The sequence below is a fragment of the Labrus bergylta genome, chromosome 6 (genome assembly GCF_963930695.1).
Source record: "Labrus bergylta chromosome 6, fLabBer1.1, whole genome shotgun sequence".
Taxonomy (NCBI): domain Eukaryota; kingdom Metazoa; phylum Chordata; class Actinopteri; order Labriformes; family Labridae; genus Labrus; species Labrus bergylta.
In genome coordinates this window covers 6,235,615-6,261,711 of record NC_089200.1, presented here as the reverse complement: position 1 = coordinate 6,261,711, position 26,097 = coordinate 6,235,615, and the positions used below count along the sequence as shown (strand labels likewise).

Here is a 26,097-nt window from a genome sequence, read left to right as displayed (position 1 = left end):
GAAAGTTAAAGGGAAAGAGGGAAAAAATGGGGGAGGACAGAAAGGATTAGAGGAAGGACACGAGTTAAAAGAGAGGAAACCAGTCGGATCTGGCAGCTCATCCACTGTAGTTTTCCAGCGAGCTTTCAGAGTACCATCTGCTGTCTGATCCATTCACTGTTTACTGTATTAAATAATCTATGTGGTCCCACAATCACTAGGAAGCTTCGCTGCTGATGAATAATAGTTGAGAATGAAGAATTTGGTTTAGTATGAGGAGAAACCACAAAATGTATTATAATGTGAATAAGACAGGTGACATGGGGGGGCGTAAGCGATGCCCTGTGGCCTTTTTAAATTTGTATATATCTTTGTCGATTTTATTTTTTGACAAGAGTTATTCATGACAAGGGGTATGGCATGTAGCTGTTTGTTAAGAGGCTTAAGACCCGCCTCCGCTCCAGCTCTCTGCCTGTCAGTCAGTTGACCAAAAGTTTGTTTGAGACCGCATTTCCGATATGTTGACCGCCACTGATGAGCTTCAAAAGTCAGCTTCAGAACCCAATGGGTCACGTCACTGAGATTTTGTCCATGCATACAGTCTATGGTGGGCTGGCCTTGGACAGAAATGTAATGGACTTTAAATCATTTTTTTTTTTCTGTATAAACAACACAGCAGGTGTGGGTAGGTATATACAAACACAGTTGCTTCCTTGCTGATGTGTTTTAATTATGTATGTTGTTTGTGAGGTGGGAGTCAAATGTTAATCACAGTTTGCAGCAGTGTACCAAAATAGCCTGTGAATGTGCAGCTGAAAGGAACAGTGAGTGATCTGTATGGACAGTCATGAGTCATGTTGGTGACAGTCTGGAGAAGTTTATTTCAATGTTACACTGCTGTGTGTGTGTGTGTGCGTGTGTGTGTGTGTGTGTGTGTGTGTGTGTGTGTGTGTGTGTGTGTGTGTGTGTGTATATGTACTTTGCATGCAGCAGGTGGAGCCCTGGTTCCAGTGTTGAATGTCACATTGACAATAGACATGTGTGTGTGTGTGTGTGTGTGTGTGTGTGTGTGTGTGTGTGTGTGTGTGTGTGTGTGTGTGTGTGTGTGTGTGTGTGTGTGTGTGTGTGTGTGTGTGTGTGTGTGTGTGTGTGTGTGTGTGTGTGTGTTTAGGTGACATTGTGGGGTCTTTCCTCCTATCTGAGGACTTAAGTCTGGTCCCCAGCAGTTTTCTGAAGAGGAGGATAAACAATCTGAAAGTTAGGGGATTAGTGTAAATTAATACAATGTCATAATGAGCAAGAGCAGCTGTGTGTCTGATTTTTTTTATGGCGGAGCAGAGAGAGAGAGAGAGAGAGAGAGAGAGAGAGAGAGAGAGAGAGAGAGAGAGAGAGAGAGAGAGAGAGAGAGAGAGAGAGAAAACTGGCGAGACCCTTCTGTTTCTACACAATAGTTCAGCAATACAGCACTAAGCAGCTGATCTATACTAAACCAATTTTTTCTCATTGTGGTTGTCATTAACTTAGTTTAGGCTGGAGTCTGCAGGTTTTCCCTTTCATTCATTTCAGTGTTCTTCGTCTTTGTCACTGTCAGGACACAATGAAAACACCCATCAGTATTGAACCTTTAATGCTGCATAGGCTTATCACACATCACATTTTCTGATGTAATGTGGGTAATGGTGTAATGGTGTTTGTGTATTCAAATCATGTATCTGACTCTGCTATCTGTGCTATCATTGCATTAACACAAGAACATATAAATAAACATAAAGCTTAAAACAAGTACAACTAATTTAGAGTTACTAATCTAAATTGTACATGTGTTAGAAGATAAATGAATCAATCAACAATGAAAAACAAGTTTCAGCAGCTTTACAATTCACACACTATTTTCACAATCAGTGGAGTCGCCCCCTGCTGGCTGTAATTAAGAATGACGCTTTCAAGCACGTCTAAATTGTCTTAATATTTAGCCCGACAGACTAGGCCCACCTCCCCTATACTTTATTTGCTCTGCACAGTATTTAGAGAATGCTTACATCAATATTTTACAATGAAGATGATGATGATGAATGTTACTGAGACAGATCTCACTTCCTCTCCTCTCTTCATCACACTCCTCTCTTCCTTGCTCTGCTCATTAGTTTCCATGGTAACAGAGTGTTGCTGTGCTGGTCGTCAGGCTGCCCACTCAGCCCGCACAACTCCCAAACACACGGTTACGCACACGCACAGACTTGCTTATACACATGCATACACACACATTCATTCACCCCGAGATAATCAATTACACATTTATGCATGACCTAAGGACACACGCGACACAACACTGGCACTACAACGTTAATTAGGGAAGGAAGTACACTCTTACAAGTTTCTTGTTATTTGGGGCTTTTATGCCATTAGAAGGCTGTTCTGAGCATCTCTGAGACACTGTGAGGTCTTGACTTGTCTGTAGGTCTGTGTGTGTGTGTGTGTGTGTGTGTGTGTGTGTGTGTGTGTGTGTGTGTGTGTGTGTGTGTGTGTGTGTGTGTGTGTGTGTGTGTGTGTGTGTGTGTGTGTGTGTGTGTGTGTGTTTCCAAAGCTGAGACAAAATATTTGTTTTAACCTCTTTAGGAACAGGCAGGTCAGAGGTTGTGTGCCTGAAGACTAAAGGTTGCCATCACACACACACACACACACACACACACACACACACACACACACACACGAAGAATAAATCAGCAGATAAATCTTCTGAAGTTGTTCCTCTGAAGGTTAGAAACCCAGGAACACACACCAGCATTAAACTCAGTCAGATCTGGTGTGTGTGAGGATAGCTAGCCCACTCAGAGCGCTGCAGAGACAAAGGCAGAAACAGAAATACCAAAGTAGGTTAGAGCAAAGCATTCTGGGATAGCAGGATACCCCCTGGGCTTCTGCAAGAAGCTCTGTTTCTTTCTTTCTTCCTCTTACTGCTGCTTTCTTTTATTCTTTCTTTCACTTTTTTGTATCATGTTTTCCTTCTGTCTATATTTCTCTCCTTTGCATTCCTTTATATAGTATCTCTTTTTAAAACATTTTTTTCCCCCTTTTGTGCTTCAAGAAAAACACAGCTTTAATTCATGTGTATTCATGAGTGAGAAGGAGGTTAACTGCATTGTAACTTCTTCTAAATGGGCCATGCATTTTTTTTTCTTCAGTTCTGTAGTTCTTTGGCTGCATGGATACCTGATGCATCGTGTTCATGCGGCTGCATTGTGAGTCTCTTGTTCCAATTTCTGCCACTATGTGGAGTCAAGACAAACACAATATCCTCTTCTGGTAATAGATGGTCAAATAATGCCCTGATGATTTTTAGTTTTTGAATCAAAAATACTTACAAGAAGGAATTTTCATTTAAAATGAATGTATTATTATTCAAACACTGAAAAACACAACACAGTACTTTGTAAGTTTCTGTTTAAAAAGTTACAAATGTTTTATTATAATTGGTGTTAGAGATTAAAAATTGAATAATTTTTGCAAAGTAATTCGGATACACAGGTACTGTCCTTAAGCATATTTGTGAGGTCATTTTATTTTTATGAGATTTTCCATTTCATGAGTCCCTCTAATACATATATATTTGGGAGTAGTTGAGGTGCAACCGTCAACATTTACAAAATTGTACAGCAGTTTGATTGACAAAAACTCCACCTGTCACGTCCCAATCATCATGTAAAGAAGACAGAAGATAACTTAGTACATTCTTGGCATCATTAAAAACCCTGTCAGTAACGTGCACCCACTAGTTTTACTCACTGATTCAGAATGAATTTAAATCGTCTGCTCCTTTCTTCCTCCTCTTCTCTGTGTTTCAGTCAGCGCACTGTAGGGAGGGCTGGAAACAAAGTGATGGACAGAGAAAAGGTAAAGATGGATGGATTAGAGGGAGGAAAAGCCGTTTGGCAGATCTGCTAGAGAATCTATTGAGTAGCTTAAGAGTCGCTGGCTTGATCCCCAGCATGTGACGGTGCCCACTACAGCAATCTGAATCACAATTAAATTCCTGAGGGACCTCTTTCTCTATTGCTAAAGGAGGCTTAATTATTAACAGGTTTATTTGTGTACGCCATTAATAAACAATATCTCCCTACGTGACTGTAAAGCAGCGTGTTTTACAAATATTTAATGATGTATTTAAGGCAAAGTGAAACCCAGAAACAGGCTCAAGGTTTGGTGCTGTCGGTTTTTTTTGTGCATCATATCTTCCAGTAGTTTTCTTGTTTTCTTATATCTAAAAATCCTTTGACAGTGTCCGGTTTTTGCTGACGTTGAGTTTTGTCAGGCAGCACAGAAGCGTTAGCATTCCTCCAACGCTGCACGTCTTCACTCTGCTGCATAAATCAGTAACGTAACCACATGAAGCTTCAATATTGCCAGGATGGTTATATTCTCCATGCAACATGCAAGAGCCCACTGTATATGTGTCTATTATCAAACAGTTCAGAGGACAGTAAAAGAGAAGGGGAGGGACTACAAGAGAAAGGAGAAGAGACATGAAAGGAGAAGAAAGGGGCCATTAAATGAAAAAGGACAGGACTGGAGAGGGAAATGAGGAAGGAGTATAAGGAGGAAAGGAAAGAGGAATGCAAATGAGGTAAGGAAAGGAGATGATTGGAGAGGTGAGGTGAGAGGAGAGGACAGAGCACTGAATTAAAGAGAATTAAAACAAAAGAGGGGGAAATTAATGATAAAAGGAAATGATTCAAGAGGCAGGAAATAACATGAGGGGAACAAGTGAGGGAGAAAAGAAAAGGAAAGACTTGTACATAAAAAATGGAAATATGGGAAGAAACAACAGATGAAAGAACAGGAAATGACAGGATAGAAAGTAAAGAGGAAAAAGGAAAGGAAACGGGAGAAGAGATGAAGTAAAATAAGTTTAAAAGATGGGTATTGGAGAGGTGGAAGGTAAAAGAAAGAGAAGCAAAAAAGAAGTCGGAGAGAAAGGAGGAAAACAGAGGGAGAGGGGGAAATGTTGGAGGTATGGGACTTCTGTCCAAGAAAAGTAAAGAAAAGGAAATAAGAGACAACAAGGGAAAGGGGACAGGAGATGAGGGGAAAAAGGTGGATAAATGCTGAAAAATCAAAGGAAATGAGAGTACAGAACAGGAAAAGGAGAGAAATTGAAACAGGAGGGGAATCACTTGAAAATGGGACCACTGAGTGTCACCGGCTTGTGTGACACTCTCACAGCATCCCTCCTCACGTGGCTCTTGTCCTCCCAACTCCTCCTTTTTCCTCAGTATCCTCATCTCTTCACTCCCTCTTTCCTCCCTCCTCATGCCCCTCCACCCTCCATATATGGAGTGGCATGCAGATGATGGGAGGTGTGGAGGGTATTCTCCTCCTTGGTGATTCATGTGACTTAGGCACATGTGGACTTCACTTTAATGTGTGTGCATGTGTGTCAGGTTCTTGATGCAGATTGTGTTGTAGGTGTGTGTGTGCGCGCGTGTGTGTGTGTGTGTGACTGTGTTTCTCTGTGTCAGCGTCCCAGAAAAGGCGGACCTCAGGGAGTTGTGCTCCACTTTTGCTGCTTTATTAATTCACCCTTCGCTCCCTCTCTGTTTGCCAAGATGGACGTGATAGAGGAGGAAAGAGAAGACGAGTGAATTTCAGTGAATGAGTTCAAAGGAGAGTCGAGACAGACAGTAAACTATCGTTTATATTTTAGAATAGGTGAGGTCATGAGGTCATGGTGCAAAAATACACTGAACCTTTTTGAAAGCAACCCTGCTTTCACTGATCACCTATCACTAAAGTTATTATCGTTAACAGAAAACTATAACAAAGTAACGAAAAACAAAATCATCCAAAATATTTTATCTAAGAGAAATGCCTTTAATTTATGTCCCTAAAGTTATAAAAAGTCTGTATAAGTTTGTAAATTATAGGGCCATTGGCATAGCATATGAAATAAAGGGCCATCCATACCCCTTTGCCAAACCTGACCATCTGGGGCGGCAGTAGATCAGTCCAGAGGGACTTGGGTTGGGAACTGGTGAGTAAACCAGAATATCTCTCAGGGATTAATAAAGTATGTAAAATTCAAAATCAGAAGTTGGATCAATCAATCATCCATTTTCATTTATAGTGCCAAGAAAAGTTATCCAGTGACACTATAAAAAAAAGAGCAGCTCAAGACCATTCTTAGTTATGTAAATTAACTTCAAGTTAATTTTCTTTTTATCTGGCAAAAACCTTCAGCAGAACCAGACTCATTGGTGAACAGCCATCTGCTGCGATGCATAAAGGTAGAGATCGCTTGTGTTGTTAGTAGAATAAATGGTAGAATAAAAGGTGCAGTAAGTCAGTGTTCATAACAATTAAGAGTCTACCAATCTAACATATGAGCAAATATCAGCCCTCTTTTCCCAGCAAACTTTATTAAATATGTGAAGATTGTGCTCATATTTAGGTTTTAGAACATAATAAAACATCATTTATATCACTACATCCTGATCTTAAGACTAAAATAGAAAGAAATCAAACTCTCTGAGTCTCGCAGGTTCTTGTATCACTCTATTTGTATTGCTATATCACCCTTTATTGTTTATCACTATTAGCAGCAATAATCTGCAATCATCATGCGACATTCAGTTCAACATTGTCACGGACTAGAAAGAAGTGAAGTGAAAAGATTGAAGGAAAGAGCCAAGAAAAGGAATTGGAAAAGAGAGTAAAGCTGTAAAAACAGTAGAGGATAAGAGGGGAAATGGAGAGGAAACAAATGGAAAGAGGACATGGTAGGAAAGGAGAGATCATCCCAACAGGATGATCACCCAAAGCCTGAACCCATCTCCCAATTTTAATCTATCATTTACTTTCCCCTTGCAGTCCCCTAAAGGGCCTAATCCCTCCCTCTTGTTCCTGTCTGACCTGCTGTTAAACTGGGTTAAAGTACACTCCGTTTAAATGAACAACAAGATGTTTGATCCCATGTGATACCTAACACACATGAGTGATTCAGAGGATTGTATACTAATTCCTTGATTCTCTTAACTCAACAATATGAATTGAAGTTCTACTTGGAACCCGAAGCCCCCTAGACCACAAGCTTCTTAACGGACTAGCGTAGCCGAGAGCGCTGCAATAATGACTGTAAAAATACAAACCTCAGGATGCTGCGTACAGAGATACTAACCCAGAAAGAGTGAAATTATGTTGAATGCAGTTTTAGGCTGTAAAGTCTGCTTTTATATTGCAAGAGGAAGAAAGATTGACAAGTGTGGAATTGCATAGTGGAGAGGAGATGCTGAGAGTATATTTATATACAATGTTTATTTGCATGTGTGCTGGTATCTAGGCTAACCCACTCTGTCTCTAATCATCATGATGCAGTCGACACAGGCCTTTGTCTCCATAACGAACCCTCACAATGACTCATACGGCATCGCCATGGTGACCAGCATCACTGCATTATTGGATGTCATTTGGATTGCTCGGACAGACAAACTGACACACACAGATTCTGGCAGGCCGCTGCCGTTATCTCATTGTTGGTTCGACTTTCTGTTCATCTCCCTGCAAATGAGAAATCATTTCCCAATTTTCTCAGCAATCTCTCCTTTTTATTTGTGGTCTGTGGAGGTTTAGTAAAGCATGAATAGACTGGCTGAAAATGGGGAAGAAATGATGTTCAAGTTTGTGCGGACGGCAGAAGCAGTCACAGTGCTCTGCACATTAGTTACGGTGTGTGGAGAGTATTAAACAGTGGTACGTTTGTGTTGCAATCCATATAAAGGTAATGTAAAGAATCCAGTTGTGAAAATATTCTCAGTTTAAACAAATGAAAACTTGTCAAGAGTTGGTTCAACTATAATTATAGAAAGAAGGCAATGAACCCTGCTGTGTTTCCATTATTTTGGAAGTCGGAAGCCAGAGCTGGGAATAATGTCATCCCCATTCAATTCAATTCAATCAATTCAAATTCAATTCAAAAAACTTTATTCGTCCCCGGGGGGGCAATTCAAAGGCACACAGAGCAGTAAAATAACAACAGTGCAAGTAGACGAAACATTTTAACCTAAATATAAAGTGTCAATTTAAATACAACTTAAAAATACAAACTATAGAACAGCAGATATGAGTGGACAGCGATCGGACTAACAGATGTGACCATAACTATGTGCAGTAGTGACCAAATGTAAACAGAACTATATGCAGTAAACGAGAAATAAATACCCGAGTTTACCCCTTCCAGTTACAAGTTGGTAACAAGTTGGAAATGCAATGGATACCTCCAGGAGTGCCTTTGTTGTGTTGGCTAATACCAGGCAATAACAACACACTACGCTACAGTTTGTGCATAAATGCAACATGACAACATATCACCAAAAATAACTTTTTTTTTTACTATTCTATTGTTGTGATTGATTTAATTGCACAAAAACAAGACTAAGAAGCTAACTAACATGTGATGTACAGCTTATGATTAACCATCTTGGAGCATGAGTTTGGGTTACTGAAGTTCCTCAGTTTTTCCTAAATGGACGTTCTGACTTTCACGGGGCGTTGTAGTTGACGTATCCCACTGGCATTTGGAATTCCTGACTTTCTAGATCAAATTGAACACACCAATAGCAAAAGAGTTAACAGACATAGAAGCATGATGTTCTCTTTATTGTGTGTTTGTACAGGAAACCTTTATGAAGACATCACAAAAACATTCAAGAAGAAGACCGCTTATGGCTGCTTAACCAATCAACAACCTGAAACAAACATGATCGGCACAGTGTGGTACCCATAAGGCCTTGCAGGGGCCCAGTGGGTGGAGTTTCAGGGTGGCAGAGATGAAACTGAACAACGACAGGCCATCACCTGGGGATATAAGCTCCTCGCACCAGTGATCTTCGGGGTACCTGACAGCTGGAACCAACACATTACACGCCCGGCATCTTAACCCTCATTGGCCCACAGTACAGGTAGGACACAGGGGTGGAGAGGAAGGGGGAGGAAGGGGGAGGAGGGACTGTCACAAAGTTTTTTTTTTACTCCATAAAGTAAAGCTGGTCATTAGCTGAAGATTACAAGATAAGGAATAATAATATCACAAGAAGTGATGGGCATGGCAGTTAAATGTATCATGAGGATCTGTGCATGAAGAAGATTCATGCCAGTGATTTTGTGTAATCCTTCTTCCTGTTCATCGGCCGGTGAGCTCAGATTACTTCTTCTTTAAAAACTGAAGAGCAAGCTAGGCTAATGTTACTTTCTTTTGAGCATGAAGGGCTGTGAGTCAATGCCCTGTTCTAATGCTCAATTGTTACAGTTATGGCATAGATGGACAACAAATGTAAATAAAATTATTGTTTTTACCTAGAGTTTCCTTCAATGCAAGTTATCTGACTGGAAACAGCTGTTGTTGTTGTTCTTAGCACCCAAAGGTTGCATACCCCTTAAGAACATAGAATTCATTATAGACAGTGGTTTCAGCCACATACTAATAAACTCCAAAGCATGTTAGGCTTTACAATTTGTAATTTAATTGGATTACAACCTGGGGTTCCTGTGGCCAGGATGCATGGGTAACAAGCTGCTCTACCATACAGGTTTCCTCAGGTGACCGTGAAACTGCAGCTGAGGCAACAGTAACAGCTTTTTTTTTTTTTTTTTACAACTCAGCTACAGGAGAAACTTTGAAACACATACTCTGGTGCACCAGTTAAAGTCAGAAATACAGTGAAACAGTGAATAACTGAACAAATGTGTGTCATCTGTTCAGATTCAAAGCTAATAAGGTATCAGCCTGTGTAAAGTGGTAGTACTTTATCATTGGAAGATTAGTTATTTTGTGGTCTACACTTGTAAAAGAAAAAGATATCATGTGTGCAGTGGAGAGTCTTAGTGAACAAATCAAGGCAATCCGAGTATTATTCTTTTTCATTTCAATAATTCTTGGCCTGTTGGTAATGCACAAAGGGAGTTTTTTCTCACTAAAACTCTGAATAAGAAAAAAATAGGAAATAATGGGATTTTTTGTTTAAGTTCTTTGGCATATAATTAAAAACTTGATCTAGAGGTGTCATTTGAGAATAGTGCAAAGAAGGAAAAGGTTCATCCTTTTGGAACATCAAGGTCTATGGTAAACGTCAATTGAAACTTAAATATTTCTTGCACACAAGCAGAAAGTCCGATGTGCTAGAGGGGAACCACATAATGTAGGATTCGTCCAATGAGGACCATGAACATCCAGAGTGAACGTCATAGCAGTGTGGCTTTATTTGTCATTTGTTTGTCATTCTCTTCTGTTGCAAACAGTAGTCTTACTTTAGGGTCAGAGGAATCATGTTCAGTATTATTGTTACTGCTGCAGTTATGCAAGAATGATCCCATGAAAGTTGCAACGGTTTAGGAGAGCGACCTTAATAAAATGCTTTGAAATGAACTCAAAACATGGAGAAATAAAAGTCTGACGCTCATCATTTCAATAATCCTAACAGCTTTTAAACTAAGACTGCCGGGTGTAAATGACTGAATTTGTTCATATTTCTCACCATAGACAAGTTTTCAGTGGAATAACTTAGAAATGATATATGTCATTGGGATGACAAGGACGACAGCCGGATTGTTTTTCTTTATGAGGATGTTGGCACTCAACCAGACACAATGGTGAGGTGATGTCACTCTTGTGGATTGACTTCCTCATTAAGTTCCAAATATCTGCTCTGGGAATATTGTTTATTGCTCACTAAATTCATAGACGGAGATGAGTCTGTCAACAGTTAGATCTCTGACTGATGAAAGCTTATTTCCCCTTGTGTCTCTTCTATGTCCTTCCGAGCAAGCTGTTGGTTCCTTTGAGAAGTTTTTAAACACTTTATTTTTTTTTAACTTAAAATAATTAATAATTCTGGAAATGTATGGAGCACCTTCCTAACTTCGTTTGGCTCCCAACACAAGGTTGTCATTAAAATATGATATACAGCATTTCTCTCTCTTTCTCTCTCTCTCTCTCTCTGTCTACCGTTGCCATGGAAACTTACTCATTCCTGTTTGCTGACTCAGGAAAAGGAGGGGTGTTGTTTAACAGGGGTGGTACTATCAGTATCACTAGATGGCATCTCAGACCCATCTACCAAACATCATCAGTCTGACTGTAGCGATCTGGACACATTTAGCTGTAAGCATTTATCAAGTGAAAAAAAATCTGGTTTGTCTTTTGTTTCAAGGTGGAAGACTTCCTTTTTAGGCAGCTTTTCACTCACATCTCATTTTTCTTCTCTATGTGTACATAGCACAGTTAGAATGTAAGTGATGCCAGGATCAGTTCAGTACATTGTAAACTATTTTTCTATTTCAAAACATTCCAAAAAGAACGATTAACTTCCAGGGAAACTGCGTCTTTGTGAAACATGTTCAAAACTGACTTAATACTATATGTCCCTCCAACAAGTCCTCACTAATGATTAAGCTCTGCATCATATAATGTTCTCCTTTCGTCAATACTAGAGTTAATCTGTCCTTAGTTATTGATGTAAGATAGATTAGTTATTGATGGTGATTTTTTTTTAAATACATTTTTAACATGGACATTCATTTGAAAAATAATTACTGAAACATATAACTTCTTGTAAATTTGGTTTCCATTGATGTCATTTCGTAATTGAATTCACTTTCTCTGATCTCAATTCAGCTGACCTCATTTGACTCTGAAGAATCGAGACTGCCGCGCCTGTTGTTTTCCCTTTTTTCAACTGACACATCTTAATCGTTTGTAAGGCCAGTTATGGAGGGAAGAAAAAGAAAGTTCGGTTTCTACTCAGTCTCACATTGGCTATAGTAGCCTAGGATCACTGATGGAATATCCTTATTGGTCAAACGAGGTGTCAATAGAGAGGTCAGAGTACATGAAGCAGTATAGAGATCAAAGTTGAAAATTTGGAGCAGTTGCAGAACTTTTAAACATCTGTGGATCTCTATGGATATGTTTGGGTTTAATCTTTTACTGGATTTGGATCATGATGACCCTTTCTGATGCATTTTTGATTGGCTGTTGATAAATTGGTAGATTGTGGCTGCTGTGTTGGTCGGAATCACAAAGAATCCTAGTTTTAGCTATATATAGCATGAGCGATATATATGCTACACAAAACAGAAGTTCTGTACATGATAGTGATACGAAAACATGCAAACGGGCAGGTTATCAGGGGAGGTAATATATCAAAAAAGTGTATTTTAATGGGCAGCTTTTTTTATACGGACACGTTTTTTTTAGAGACACTGTGGGAGGAAGCAGGAGTACTCAGAGAAAAATCCACCATTGTGTGAAACTTTATCTTATGGTGATGAACTGATGGGGTCTGACAAGATTCCCTTTCCACAACTGTTTCCTTTCTTTTCTCCGTGCGTTGAAACAAACTTGAGTTGCTTACACAGATTAAGACATGAAGTTGTTCCTTTTCTCAAATTGCCCCATGAGGTCTACTGAGTTTCTTTTTTTTTTTTTTTTTATCTTAAAATAGGCCTCCAGGTCCCTTTTCATAAGAATAGCAGTCTATTGCACTCTCTGCTTTTGAGAATTTTTCAGACCTGGTAAATATTGCATACATCAAGAGGCTGCTTTATTTTAAGAAAACCGTTTGATCATTTTACATCCTGGAATTGTAAATATCCAGACTTAGAGAGGCCCTGCAGCCGCCCTAAGCTCCCTGCCCGTTAGGTTAACCCAACCAAAACAAATGTAGTCTCATAAATTAGCAACGGGTGATGAATTTACCTTAATGGTGTTCAGGTTTTATTGAAACTGTCGTAGAGAGGACTTGATTCAAAAGTGTGTTTATTTTGGAGGCTAAATGTTGTGCTGTTGAATTTATCTAACAGTGTCTCATTGAGTTTTCCAAAACAACTGATAGTAAGGACAGTATAACAGAAACACCCAATAGTTTGCTTTTCTTGCCACAAAAATATTCATCAGTATACGACTACTCCCTGAGGGACGATATTTTCCTTACAGGCTCCTCCACAGACTCAATGGGGGACTTGCCAGCATGACTGAGCTGTAATTAACAAAACGTAAAGGTTAGAGTGAACATTATTTACATGCACTAGCTAAACAATAAATACATTAAGGTTTTACTAGATTTGAGAAACATCGAAATGTATACCAAAGATAATATTTGCAATAGTCTAATTTGTATTTTTTTCCTCTAGTGTGCTTCTTTAAATAGTTATTTTGTGAGCAACATTTGCTGTAATGACTCCTTTGTTTTTGCAGTTTTTTTCTCCATAGAAGAGCAACAGAGGACATTTGGTCCACAGTAATTGAAACAATTGCAAATGAACCCCATGGGACTGAATCTTCAGTTTGAGCAGAACTAAAAACAGTTAATGGCTTTCGTGAACAACTCACTGCGTGATTCACTCCTGGGGCTGCAATGCAGGAACATCCGAACGAGAAAATCCTATCTTAATCCCACTTAAAAAAGCAATTTGGACTTTTTCCAAGACAGAAAGAGAGTTGCTGACTGCAATGTCTGTTGTCAATCAAGTTGTAATGAAACAATCTGTAAACTCACCTCCATCTGCTGCAGAGACCAAATAACAAGATCTGATATCTTGATTCAAGTTTTAGTCTGATAAAACCGATAAAATATTGCATATATGTCACTTCAAGAGCTTAACACTGATCTAATGACTGATAGTTCTTGCTCTTGGTAACAGATTTCTACTTCCTGAGCTATTTGATCAACTTCAGCTGCTTTGTCAGAACTTTCTGCCTCGTTTAAAACTTCTCAAATGCTACAAAAAGTTGTATTTAAAGGTGGAATGTGTTGGTTTACTAAACTCTGTGTGAACATCCCATTATGACGGAACAATTCTTTGACCATTGTTTTCAAAGTCACAGTCAGTGTCAGGACCAAAGCTGACACCTTCACACATGACTCTGTGAGGGGTGCATGTGTGAACTCAAATGTTTGTGTGTGACACTGCGTGCTTATACATGCAGCTAGTGTCAGCAAAACATGGCAAACAAAACTACAGTAATTGTGATCAGGGAGGTAAGGAGACAGATAACAGGGATAAGGTGCAAAGAAGTAGATTAAAATGGAAAGAGATGAAGCAAAGGCAATAAGGACCGAGCTGGGAATCCCCTCTTTGGTCAGATTGCAGAAAAATTGTTCCATTTGGAAAGTTCTCATTTATAAGTCGAATGCTTTATTGGCAATAATGTATTTTGGAGTTTGCCCAGATTCATTTATGTCGGTTTTATTAGCCACTGAAGTAGAGTCAAAACTAACCAAATACTTACAAAAATGCCCAAAATGAAGAGACATGTTTCAATTTTGGATGACCTTGAACACAATATTTATAACTGCCAGTATTTCCAGGAAATGGGATCCCAGCTCTGCAAAACCTTATTTGCTAACTTGTGAAACCATTAGGGGCTAGTATTGGTGAGAGGAAAAACTTGTTTATTGTACAGTTCTGTGGCTCGTTCATTAGCGTTTGCAGCTCAATAACGTCTATTGGTCTATACGGAGAATGGAAAGTATTTCTCACAGCCTTATGTTGAACATAATGGATTAAGGGAAGAGCACTAGAGAGATTATTTTGGGAAATTTAGCACCCTTTATAACACTAAGATAACAAAAGATGGTGGAAATATAGTCAGATACAGAGAGGTTTTTATCATTGGAAAAAAAACATGAACTTCCCAATTTTTCAGCTTTGATGACCAGTTCATCTTTTCAAAACCATGTTTAAAATGTGCAATCAGGGATCTTTTATTGGACGTTTTATGTAAGATTACCTTTTTATTAACAATTTCCCGAATAGTAAATGTGATTCCTTGGAGTGTGGTATGTGAAGAGTCGTGCAGCTCAGTGGACCACTCTGATGAATCTGATCTACCCTGCAGCAAGCACTGTCGGAGTCAGGCTTTTCCACATTAATCCAAGAGAGTGAGAATAAGGGCTTTGCATATAGTGACGGGGATTCCTTATGACCCCTTTAATAGAATTTCACAGAAATACCATCTAACACACAGTAGAGAAAGCAACATGTGAGCAGATCAGCTGCATCAGTCTGTTTCTGACTGTCTACAAAGGATGCTTTTAGGCACACATAATAATTGTTGGGCATTCACATGTTGGCATCAGTCAGAGCCATTAAATCAGAGTTAGCTTTGGACACAAAAACAGAAAGACTTGATCCCAGCAAAACTTTGACAGAACATACACAGGTATACTCATCGAGGTCGTGTGCTGCTGGACTATTAAATGAACAATTATTAGTCGTTTTCTTTTCATTGAACCAGACAGGGCCAACTGCACCTATCAGCATCAAAGAGGCTGCACTGAAAAGGGGAAATTAACTGCATGTTAGTCGTCGTGGTTACAGTACGTTACGTAACACATAATACAACTTTTCAAACAGTCAAAGTTTGGTTTGGTTTAGCTTAAACATTGTGTTTTTTATTACAATACACCACTTCAATGATTGTATTGTATTGATGTTCCTGTTAATGGTTAAACCCCAACATTATACCTCAGAAACCATGCATGACTTTAGCTTTTAAGGGAATTATGGATTTTTTTATTTTATTTCCCATCATTAATGGCTGCTTTCTCAACATTAAGACACATTACAGCCAGAATAAATAGTCCAATACCACATAGAAAAGAAGATTTATTTGTTTATTCAGTAAGGTAAATATCATGCAAATATGACCATCGGTAGTATTTTCTGAGCCTGAATTGTTTTACATTCACTTCAGTAAGTTTAATTCTAGTTTAACTTTCCATTTTTACACACATTTCTTCATTTCTACTCCGTTAAAGAATCTGTGAATTAAGTGTCTTAGGTGTTTTTACATTGCCACCACTGATTAACTTTGGATGCTGGTATATCATGCTTGACATGATTCATATTTCCAAAACTGTCCAACAATTTTCTTAAAACCGGCCCACGTTTGCTGGGCAACAGCTGCATCAATGTGCGAAAAAACTAACGTTTTCTAAAGTCTAGATCGTGGTATCAGCATCCGTTGTCATCTATCATTTTCTTTCTCTGCTGTCTCCTATGCCTCTCCTCAGGTATCCTTTCCTCATCAGTGGTTGCAGGAATGGTCGCTATAGCAACAGAGATCCCACAGTGAAGTGAAGTGAGAGAAAGAGTGAGAGACAAAATAAAAGAGAGGAGAAAGGATAAAGGAGAGAAAGAGAAACTTTGGGGGTTGAAAGTTGCACTTCATATCATTGTCTGCCTCTCAAAAAATGATTTCCTAAAGCGTCTCCTGGAGCTTTCATCTGTTCCTCCTGCCTGTCCCTTCAGGTTTATCTCTAATCCTTCATCTATCTCTCTGTGTCCTGAAGTTAAGGGCCAATTGTACCTTCTGGCTCTTAGAAAACATGGTTTATGAGACACACAACTACACTATCTCCACTGCCTGTGTGTGTGTTTGTGTGTTCTACATGCACCAAGACTCCTCCTCCAGTGTAAACAGGGAGGGATGGCATTTTGCTCCAGGTAAAAGCTGCTTGTTAGATGCATTATTTACTTGTTGTTGGAGATGTTGAAGGTTGATTTAAGGTAGTGAATCAAAGTGACACAGCAGTCTCCTGACTGGGAGGTTGTCTCATTATAATTTGGCTTCCATTTTTACTTTGTATCCTGCCACATAAAAAAAAAGCTCTCTACTGAAATCTACTTCAGAATAATAGAAGAAGTTGAAAAAGTCATGGATGTTCAAAATGCTGAAATGGAAATGATGAAATGTTTATGTCCTTGTGTGGTGTGGGCTATGAACTGGAGACACAGTGAGAGAGAGTGTATGTGTGCGTGTGTGTGCGTGTGTATGTGTGTGTGTGTGTGTGTGTGTCTCTGTTTTAATCTCATTCATATATTCATCAGCAGGCAGAGTGCTGACGCAAGTGAGAAGGAAAGGGAGGCATGGATGTGAGAGGCAGAAAGTGTGAAAAAAAAAAGTGTTAAAGGAGGACAAATAAACATATCCATCCAGAGTGCTAATGGTCATCGTTGATGTAGACATTAAAAAGCAGACAGATGAATAGTGTAGAAAAATAGGACACATCCAGGTGTAACATTTAGGCACTTAGGACTTTTATTTCTCTTTGTTTCTAACTGAATTCAGTTTCTTTATGATTTATTAAGGATGATAGGGTAATTTATTCTTCATCCTCAATCATTTTGTTGATCCACAGTCTCATTGTCCGAAAAAAAACACACTTAAAGCTAAAAGATAATATCACAGATTATTCAGCTCTCTGCTGTCTCTTTATCTGAACAAATAAAGAGAGACATTTTAAAATCTGAGATCTAATGTGACAGAAATGAGGCAAACAACAGCCCAAAGTGAAAAGGATTATGAAGACGGATCGCAAGAAGAATCATAGAAGAAGGATAACAGGATAAATTATTGACCCCTGACCACACCAGTCATTACCCATAATTCATCAGGAGCACGTCCATACTGTGGACAGCTGGCTGAGTCTAACAGCTAACACGATGTGACGTGCATCTGTTTTTTTTTTTTTAACGACTGTAAAGGCCAGTAAGAGCATTAATAACAACATGATTACATGCTGGGTAGTTAGCAGACATGACATGTGATTCACACAGGAAATTTGTGTGTGTGTGTGTGTTTAGTGTACCAATGGGTGTGTGGGTACACAGACTTTTCCATTTTTAAGATTAAATATGTGTGTACTTGTGATGGGAAAGTAATCAAGCAGGATTTTTATATGGCAAACGATTCCATTTATGATGTGTGCTAATGTCAGATAAATCTTTACTTACACAGGAAAGTGATCTGTACAATAAAGTCAAGTCAACATAGACACTGAGTTAAAGTAAGACATTATAACACAATGGATTTATAGATTCTAGAAAAATAACAAGAGCCATTCATCAAGTCTTTGATTCCACCAACACTGAATGTCACTCTGATACTGTCTTTTGTTTGATAATTAGAAACAATCTAATCAAACATGGAGTTAGGGATCGTTCCCAGGCGAACGACTTCTAAGTTGGCACCAACAGAAATTTAAATTCAGACTATACATCTGGTCTAGAGGTAAGAAAACACTCAGAAAACTGGCAAAATTGAGCACAATTTATTTAAAATAGTCTGTGTGTAACAATGTCATTTATTTTGCATAATGTGGCTAATGCTAGCACCACCAGCATTCGGTCCTCTGTGTAGCTTCATATCCACATGTCCGTGCTAAACGTGGTAATATACCAGTTTAACCTGACCCAGCCTACATACATTTTTATCATTACATTTAACATCAAAATACTGCCAAGCGAGCTGCTCCTACAAGATGCTATCCCTTCACTGTATGTGCTTGTTTACATCCTGGTACTATCGAGAAGAGCAGGCCCTTTAACTAGAGCTACAGCCCCTGCTAGTGGCAGGTGGCTGTATTGCAGTTTGAGCATAACTTCTAACTGGCTTCAAGGGCCAAACTATTCATAATGGGTTTAACCAAATAGAAATTCAGGTGCATGCATTTGACTTTGAAATGCATACAAGTTGGCCTGGTAGTGACCCAGAGAACCTGCTCAAAGTCCTGGATCCTCAAGGCGTACAGCTGAGGCTACAGAATCCATTTAGGCGACGTCTATACAGACACCCAAGTCCCAACTTCTTGAGGCTTTTACATTCATACGATGAACTAAAACCATATGGTGTATGTATTATTGAGGCCATGCCATCGACTGATTTTAGCATGCTCATGTGACAACATGTTTACTCCACAAATAACAATCCCAGGATTATTGCTGGCAGATCACAATTACGAGATCTTTCCTCATAGTGTGCTAACACTGATGTTACAGTACATTTTATTTCCTCCTTTGCTTGTCCACCATACAGTTACTACAGTATGGTATGGGCGGATGCTGGTGGTCTTACATTAATCATCGGGTTTGTAAGCCTCAGTCAAGTTTCTGTATCCTCTTTTTAATCCTTCTGAGACCCTGGAAAATTCATCAGTTTATCTGCCAATGGGAGAAATAGTCACTCCACTGCAACTCTGACACAGTAAAGTGAAAATAAAACAGTGGAGCTTGAAGGAAGATCTGTACAGTTAACCTTACATTGTATCTTTAAATAGATCCCGTAAGTTTACCTCTGGCTTACTTTGTTTAACATGAGGGTTTATATCTAGAATAAATATACACTTTTCAATTGTGTCCCCTATTCTCAAACATAAATGTTAATTTGAAAGTGGCTGCATGCTAACATTAGCTGTGTTTTGAAGGACCGGTAGTTGATGTATTCTTCTTTTTTTTTTTTTTTTTTTTACTCATTATATGGCCCAATGTCTCTCCGGATTTTCAGGATCCATTTTCCTTCAATCAATCAGGAAGCTTTCATATTGGAACAGTTGCTCCGATTTGCGACGTTTACAAGACCGCAAACATAACAGGAAGATACGACGGCAACTTCTTAGCTTCCCACCCTAAGCGTGCCATCACAATAACAATACTGCTGTGGGAATGTGGTTTATCCCCTTAATATAGAGAGCCACTTTCTCTTTCCACGTTCAGGTTTCTTCTCTGTGATTTGTTTCCTTTCTGTATCTTGTTCTGGACAAAAATATTTTGAAGGACAAATAAAACCACTTTCTCTGGTGTGGTACCAGATAATACTTTTTTATCACTGCAGTCAATGCTAAGATGTTTTGCATTATGAAAAACCTACAGTTTTAAATCTTGTTTGTCTGCTTTGTGCATAAATCCAAAGTGACTTATCAAAAATCACACAGCCTCAATATGCAAGCTATTCCTCCAGTAAGTGCAGCAGCTGTAGTGCTTAAAACTGTTGTCTTAATCCTTAATAATCCTAAATACAAGAACCAAGTCGCTCCGCTTTACTGCACTCCAGTTACCTAGCAACACCCATTCACAAAACGCCGTATAAGGCATATTGCAGTATAGAGGCTGAATGTACTCTCAGATTCAGAGAAAGAGAGGACATTAAAGAGAGTAAATAACAAACCAGAGAAAAGTCCATCTCTGTATTTGAGGTCTTGTGAAGAAACATCAGAGGTTTCTAGTTTCCTCCCAGGTTGTACCTCTGATGACCAGAAAATAGTCAGGCTTCATCCTCACAAAGATACACTTAAGCTGGGTCTTCTTCTGCATCCAAACACCATCTCCTACCTTCCGTGTAATCCCCGTGTCTTTCCTCAGTCGGTCGTTCAGCCGGGCCAACCAGCTCGCCGGCCAATTAGTCATCTCAGTGGGAGCAGACTAAAACTTGGTCCCAGCCCACACCTAATACCTAACAGATCTAAGGGCTCACGGTGCAGACAGTAATGGGCACTGTGCACAAGACAGCTTTATAAACTGCAGCTTTTTAGGCCTCCCAAAAAGAGAAGAAAAAAAATTGTGATTCATGAAACTGTGTTTCCATAGCAACCATGGATATTTCATACTGGCAGGAAGAGGACTCTATGACAAAGCTGCCTACTGCTCTTCTCTCTTCCTGTCTTCACTTTAGCTCAACTTGATCTTTCTTTATGTTTACAGCGTTAGACGTCGTTGCATTCAACATGTACTCAATATCTGAACCCTTCTGCTCCCATTTGTAGACGATATTTCCTCTGGAAAGTATCGGTCTTCCTGCATGGCCAGCTATTGGCGATAAATAAATTACTGCTTAGACTTGCGTTTTGGTGCTATGGATTGTTGACAGTCTGAACAGCAGTTTACAAAGTCACGTTAACTCAGTGGTTAAAGGTTAAATCCCATGTACAGAGGCTTTGGCCCTCAAAGCGGTGGCCCTCAAAGCGGTGGCCCTCAAAGCGGTGGCCCTCAAAGCAGCGGCCCCCAGATTCGACTCCCGCCTTCGGCCATTCACCGCATGTCATCCCCCATTCTCTCATCCCTGTTTCTATCCACTGTCCTGTCTCTCAATGAAGTCAAAGGAAGGAAAAAAAAGAAGCGAGAATAAAAAAGACAACCTCTATGAATGGACTGTCAGCTGCACTTGGGTTTAGATAAATCCTTTGAGAGCTCAATATGAGCTTCATTGACTTCAGATGACCAGGAATCTAAATACAAACAGAAACCAGAACACTTCTGACGCCAAAAACAGAGACGCCTGCCTTCAGATTCTGTATTCTAATACACAAACAGGAATATATATATACTTCAAATAGGCTGCTTATACTTCATTCAACCTTTAAAATATAAACTTAAATAAGCATGTCCTAAGCCTGCAGTTGAATGAACCTGGCCACACTAGTTGTTTACACTGTGTCGTCACATATAGGAACTAGCAAACCGTTACTATAATGTGATTCCTCTAAAGATGTTTTTCTGAACATCTGGAAACAGTTTCAATATGTAAGCCTCTAAAGCAGTTCAGTGCATATTGATGCAGCTGGTGCATGTACAGTTGGGGCCTGAGGCTTAATTCAATTAAACAGCCATTAAAAGGCATAATAAAGGCAACTAATGGTTCTGTAATTTACCAATGTGAAGCTGTCAAGCTAAAAATTGAAGTCATAATCAAAATATAATCTGTTAAGTCTTCCCTTAAGAAAAAAAAACAAGAATGTCTTAGTGATTATTTTTTACATTTTGGTGAATTTCCTCTTTGCATGTTTAGATTGTGGTAAACAGAATTGGACCTATCTGAGCGTTAGACCTATGGTCTAATATTTAGATCATAGGTTTAAAATGAACAGGGTCAATTTTGAGGAAGAGGATTTCTTATACAAGGAGGTTTGTACCATTATGGTCACATGGGCAGTTTTCTCCTTAACACTTTCAAGTACAATCAGTGGAGATGAAGTGGAGGAAGGAGGAGGACGATGAGCTGGAGACAGAGAGAATATAATTATCCAGCTATAAGGGAGAGTTTAATTCTAATTATATCCAGCCTTAGTTGGATGTATGGATGAATTATATAATTTGTATGAGATACTTCATTGGGGGAAATCTCTTTTTCTCTTAAGGCTCTCAGGGAAGACACTTGGAGATGATCATGACTGTGTTCACTCCGTGTAGTGTGTGTGTGTGTGTGTGTGTGTGTGTGTGTGTGACACTGCCCCTCACTTCTCTGCCTGGAGTTGAGTTAGTGTCTCCATGAATCTCTTTATGATCTCATATCACTTATTCATAGACTTCTGAATTATAGAAACATCAATGAATCCTTCTTTTATATGAAACATCTTTACATTTGTATGAGCTGTGTGAAAGAGTTTTATATGAGTAACTGTTGACTGAACATTTGACTGAACATGGGTCGTTATGACCTGTTTTACCTTTCTCTCCGCTCTACCCTCCGTGCTGCTGGGCGGTATCCAGTTACTGTATGGATGTGTATGTATTGATCCATCACATTCATTGAGTTCTGTGCAACTTGATAATAAGTAATAGCAATCAACAAATAAGATGAAAAATAAAAAGTGAAGTTGGGTGAACCCTTATTAAGTCCAATACATTTTTTAAATCATACCAGAATAGAAACAAACAGACCGGTTACATGGATGCAGAGAACAGATCCTTCCCTCCCTTATCTGTGTTGTCTGACATGTAGTTCCTCTAAAGATTAACTTTAGGCGCTATTCAGTTGTACATACTTTCTTATTATCTAGCTTCATGGTGGCATATTTAAGAATAACAAAATCAAATGTCAGGGACCATCCATGCCAAGAAAGCCAAGATGCTGATACAGCCACATACATTGTACAATGCACTTTATTGTTACATACATGTTTAAAAGGGCCTTGCCCTGTTCGTTGCACTGTTTGGCTTGTTCTGATCTAATGTAATTAGATTTTGCCTTTAGTCATCTTGTTTGATATTTGATGTGGAACCAAAGCTCAGGCCAGGTATCCATCACATGTGCAGCCACTTCTTTTAAAATCCAGAAATCATTTTGTAACATTGCTGGGTTTGAAGCCATTGATCTTTTATTTCCCTTTCTTTGATTTGAATATCTCCCTGCAGAATGTAGCTGCCAAATGCCGAGTGATCTTGGCTTAAGCTGCTCTTACTGGTTAGAATTGTATGTGTTGCTTGGCAACATTAACTTTGTGAACACTTTAACAGGAAGCAGCTATGGGGAGGCTTCAGTGATTTAATGACACAAGTCTCTCTGCAGCAAGCTGTCAGAGCGCTGCATGACATCCTGCTACCTGCAGAGAACCATCTCATTCTCTCATTGGCTCTCCTGGAAGCTATCGTGCATTTATGTGTATATGTGTGTGTGTGTGCGCGTGTATGTTTGGGTTTTAGATATATACTCCCATCTCGAGCTGCTGGTGAAACAGCTATAATGACACAGTTCTGTCGTCACCTATCTTCCTCTGAGAATCCATTAAGTTTGTGTCTCTGTGCTTTTCCAACAGTCATTGCCCTCATCATATTTCTATCACAGTTACCTGCCTCACCTCTGTGGTTCATTTTTAAAAGGTCAATTTCCTCAAGTACTGTACTTATGTACAATTTTAAGACCCCAGCTTTTGAGTTTTTCTTTAGCGTTTCAATGTTCGCACTGCTTGCCTATTCTACTCCACTACCTTTGTGAGTGTGTTTGATATTGTCTCTGAACTACATTCATTTGATAGCTTAGTTACGCAGCTTAATAAAACATCTTAACTTATCTATTATAAGATTATGTTGCTATGGCGGCTGTGCTCAACGTTGTACTTATTCTCTGATGTACGTCGCTTTGGATAAAAGCGTCTGCTAAGTGAATTTTAGAATTGTAGAAAATGTTAGCCCCATGTGGGCTTGAAATTGAAAGTGATGTACACGTAAATGAATCAGTAGTTTTAAATCAGTGATATCATAAAAATGGGGGATTCTGGATAACAACTTTTGTACTAGCTATGTTTTGATGCCAATGTTGTTGTTCTGTAAAAGATCTGGATGCTTTTTTCTACCACTGACTAAATACGAACTGTAACCCTTAATTAAACATAATCCTTAATCCTAAAGCCAAATCTAAACCCTCAAACAGCCACCAAAATATGTTCACTGTCTGAAAACCTGATTACGCTCAGCTCTTTAATAGTCATCCTACTCGTGGATGCATCCTGCATAAAAATTACAGAATAAAATAGTTTGACTAGTTTGAAAATTTGACCGACAGTTATATATTTATTGCTGTAACTGCACAACATATGCACAGCTGAGAATTGTTCCTGATGGGATATTTTTAACACTAACCAACTAGCAAAATATGTTCTTTAGACGAATTATATTTGGTTCCCTAAATGTGCAAGCGCTCTAAAAATACCTCGGTGTGACCTTCAGAGAGTTCTATTGAAGATCTGTGCTTTGCTTTCTAAAACCAGAGCAGCCCAAAATAGGACCTGTGGGTAAAATCAGCCCAAATCTGAGCCGCCTGAATTAAGACCTGTGGGCAACACTTGGCTCTCACTGAAAGCGTTGGCATTTCAGAGTGTTACAGAGTGTAAAAGGTGAAGTCTTTCACTTATTGTGTTTCAATTTGATCACTACTTGGCAGTCACTCGACAGTAAGCTCCCATGAGCCGATGTAGTATCATCATTTTTTTTTTTCATATCCTACAAAACAGTGTAAATGTTGCTGTGACAATGCCGTGTCTTGGCCTGGAGCCTGCTTCTAGTCTTTGTGTGCCAAACATGTTTGCTACACCTCTGGGAACTACAACTTGTTCATTTTTTTCCCCTATAGAGGAGTGTAAGAATATGGTTGTGAATTCCTTTTACAATGTGCAACGACCAATGCATGTTACATTTACACAGTCAGTACTTTTTTCTAATGTTGTTTAGCAATCTATTTTGATGCAGACAATCGATACAGTCCAAATCAATACATCCAAAATGATGAAAAATAAATGCATTCCTAAAATATCCAGAGCAACCTTTGGGATAAGACTTTTGAGCACAACAGAGAGAAAACTCATAAGCAGCAGTCAGTCACAATCAGATACAACGTGTATAGCTCAGTAAAGACCTCCACATATTGAACCTAAATCACTTTAAAGCTCGGCCTCTCGTGGCTCTCTGCTTTTATATAAGAGCGGCAATGTAATACATCACTGCAATCAAACACAGGGCAAGTGAGAGAGTGAAGAGCTGCATTTACAAAAACACATGTGGAAACTTTCTTTTTAGAAAAATGTTCAAGGATTCCTCAACGTTGTACACATATTAACCTAACAGCTCTTCATCAGTCTCAATGAAATAACCAGCCAATGACCGCTATATTGGCCAAGGATATACATAATATATTAAAACACTATATTTCCATTTGCACAGCACAAAGCCTTGGACATACGCCACCATCCTTTTTTAATACGTTTTATGCGTGTGTTGTCATCTATTTTCAAATTTGATTACTTTCTCATATTTATTATCTTCTTTTGAAAACAAAATGTTTATCAACTACTTCAACTATAAAGCCCAAGGCTCCTCTTGATTGTTGACAGGCAACAAACACAGGAATCAAACACAGCCCCAGCTGCACTGAAATACAACTTGGTTTGAGCTTTTTAAATTCTCTCCCATGAAGCATCATCCTAGAGGGAAAACGTATCAATATAATGGTAAAGTTGTTGTTTCTGGGCCTCTGTGTTTTGAGGTAATGGGCCACCCTGACAGAGGGGTTACTGTTGACTTGTTGATTGACAGAGTGACAGGTTGGCCAGCTTCCTGTTTCCTCACAGACTGTTGTTAAACTCAGTCAATCTTGGAGAGTCCCAGTGCTGCTTTCTGGGCTTAACTGGAGCTTCTTGCTGGCACAGCCAACTGGCACATATGGCATAAAGATACTGTCATTTGTTGAAGTAGAGTTTGTAAAATAGACTGTTTTCAAGTGTCAAGACCATATATGTTTTAATTAAATTGTCTAGACAAGCTCAAGGGGAGTTCAAATTGATACATGTTTTTTTTTCCCCCATCTACTACCTATTGCAAATAACTTCTAAGACATAAAGCGGCATTCTGATAGGTCACATTTTAATTGAAAAAACCTGTCGTTAGGTTGAGACAGCATTTCCTTCATGGCGACCGCAATCGATGGGACTCCAAAGCCCCCTGCAGTAACAGATGGGTGGCATCACTCAGGCTTCTTCCATTCGTATTTACAGTCTGTGGCGAACATCATATCACTCCTCT

At 39.1% G+C, this 26,097-nt stretch overlaps 1 protein-coding gene across 2 annotated transcripts in view; it reads left to right on the top strand.

Moving 5' to 3' along the window:
- Window positions 1–26,097, top strand: part of lrrc7 (leucine rich repeat containing 7) — a 121,848-nt gene that overhangs the window by 12,123 nt on the left and 83,628 nt on the right. The window contains exon 2 of one of the 2 annotated variants that reach the window (XM_020656592.2): window positions 8,646–8,930. The exons of the other annotated variant lie outside the window; for it this stretch is intronic. The gene's annotated coding sequence lies outside the window, so the exon portion shown is untranslated. The remainder of the gene's footprint in view (window positions 1–8,645; window positions 8,931–26,097) is intronic. 2 annotated transcript variants of the gene reach the window in all.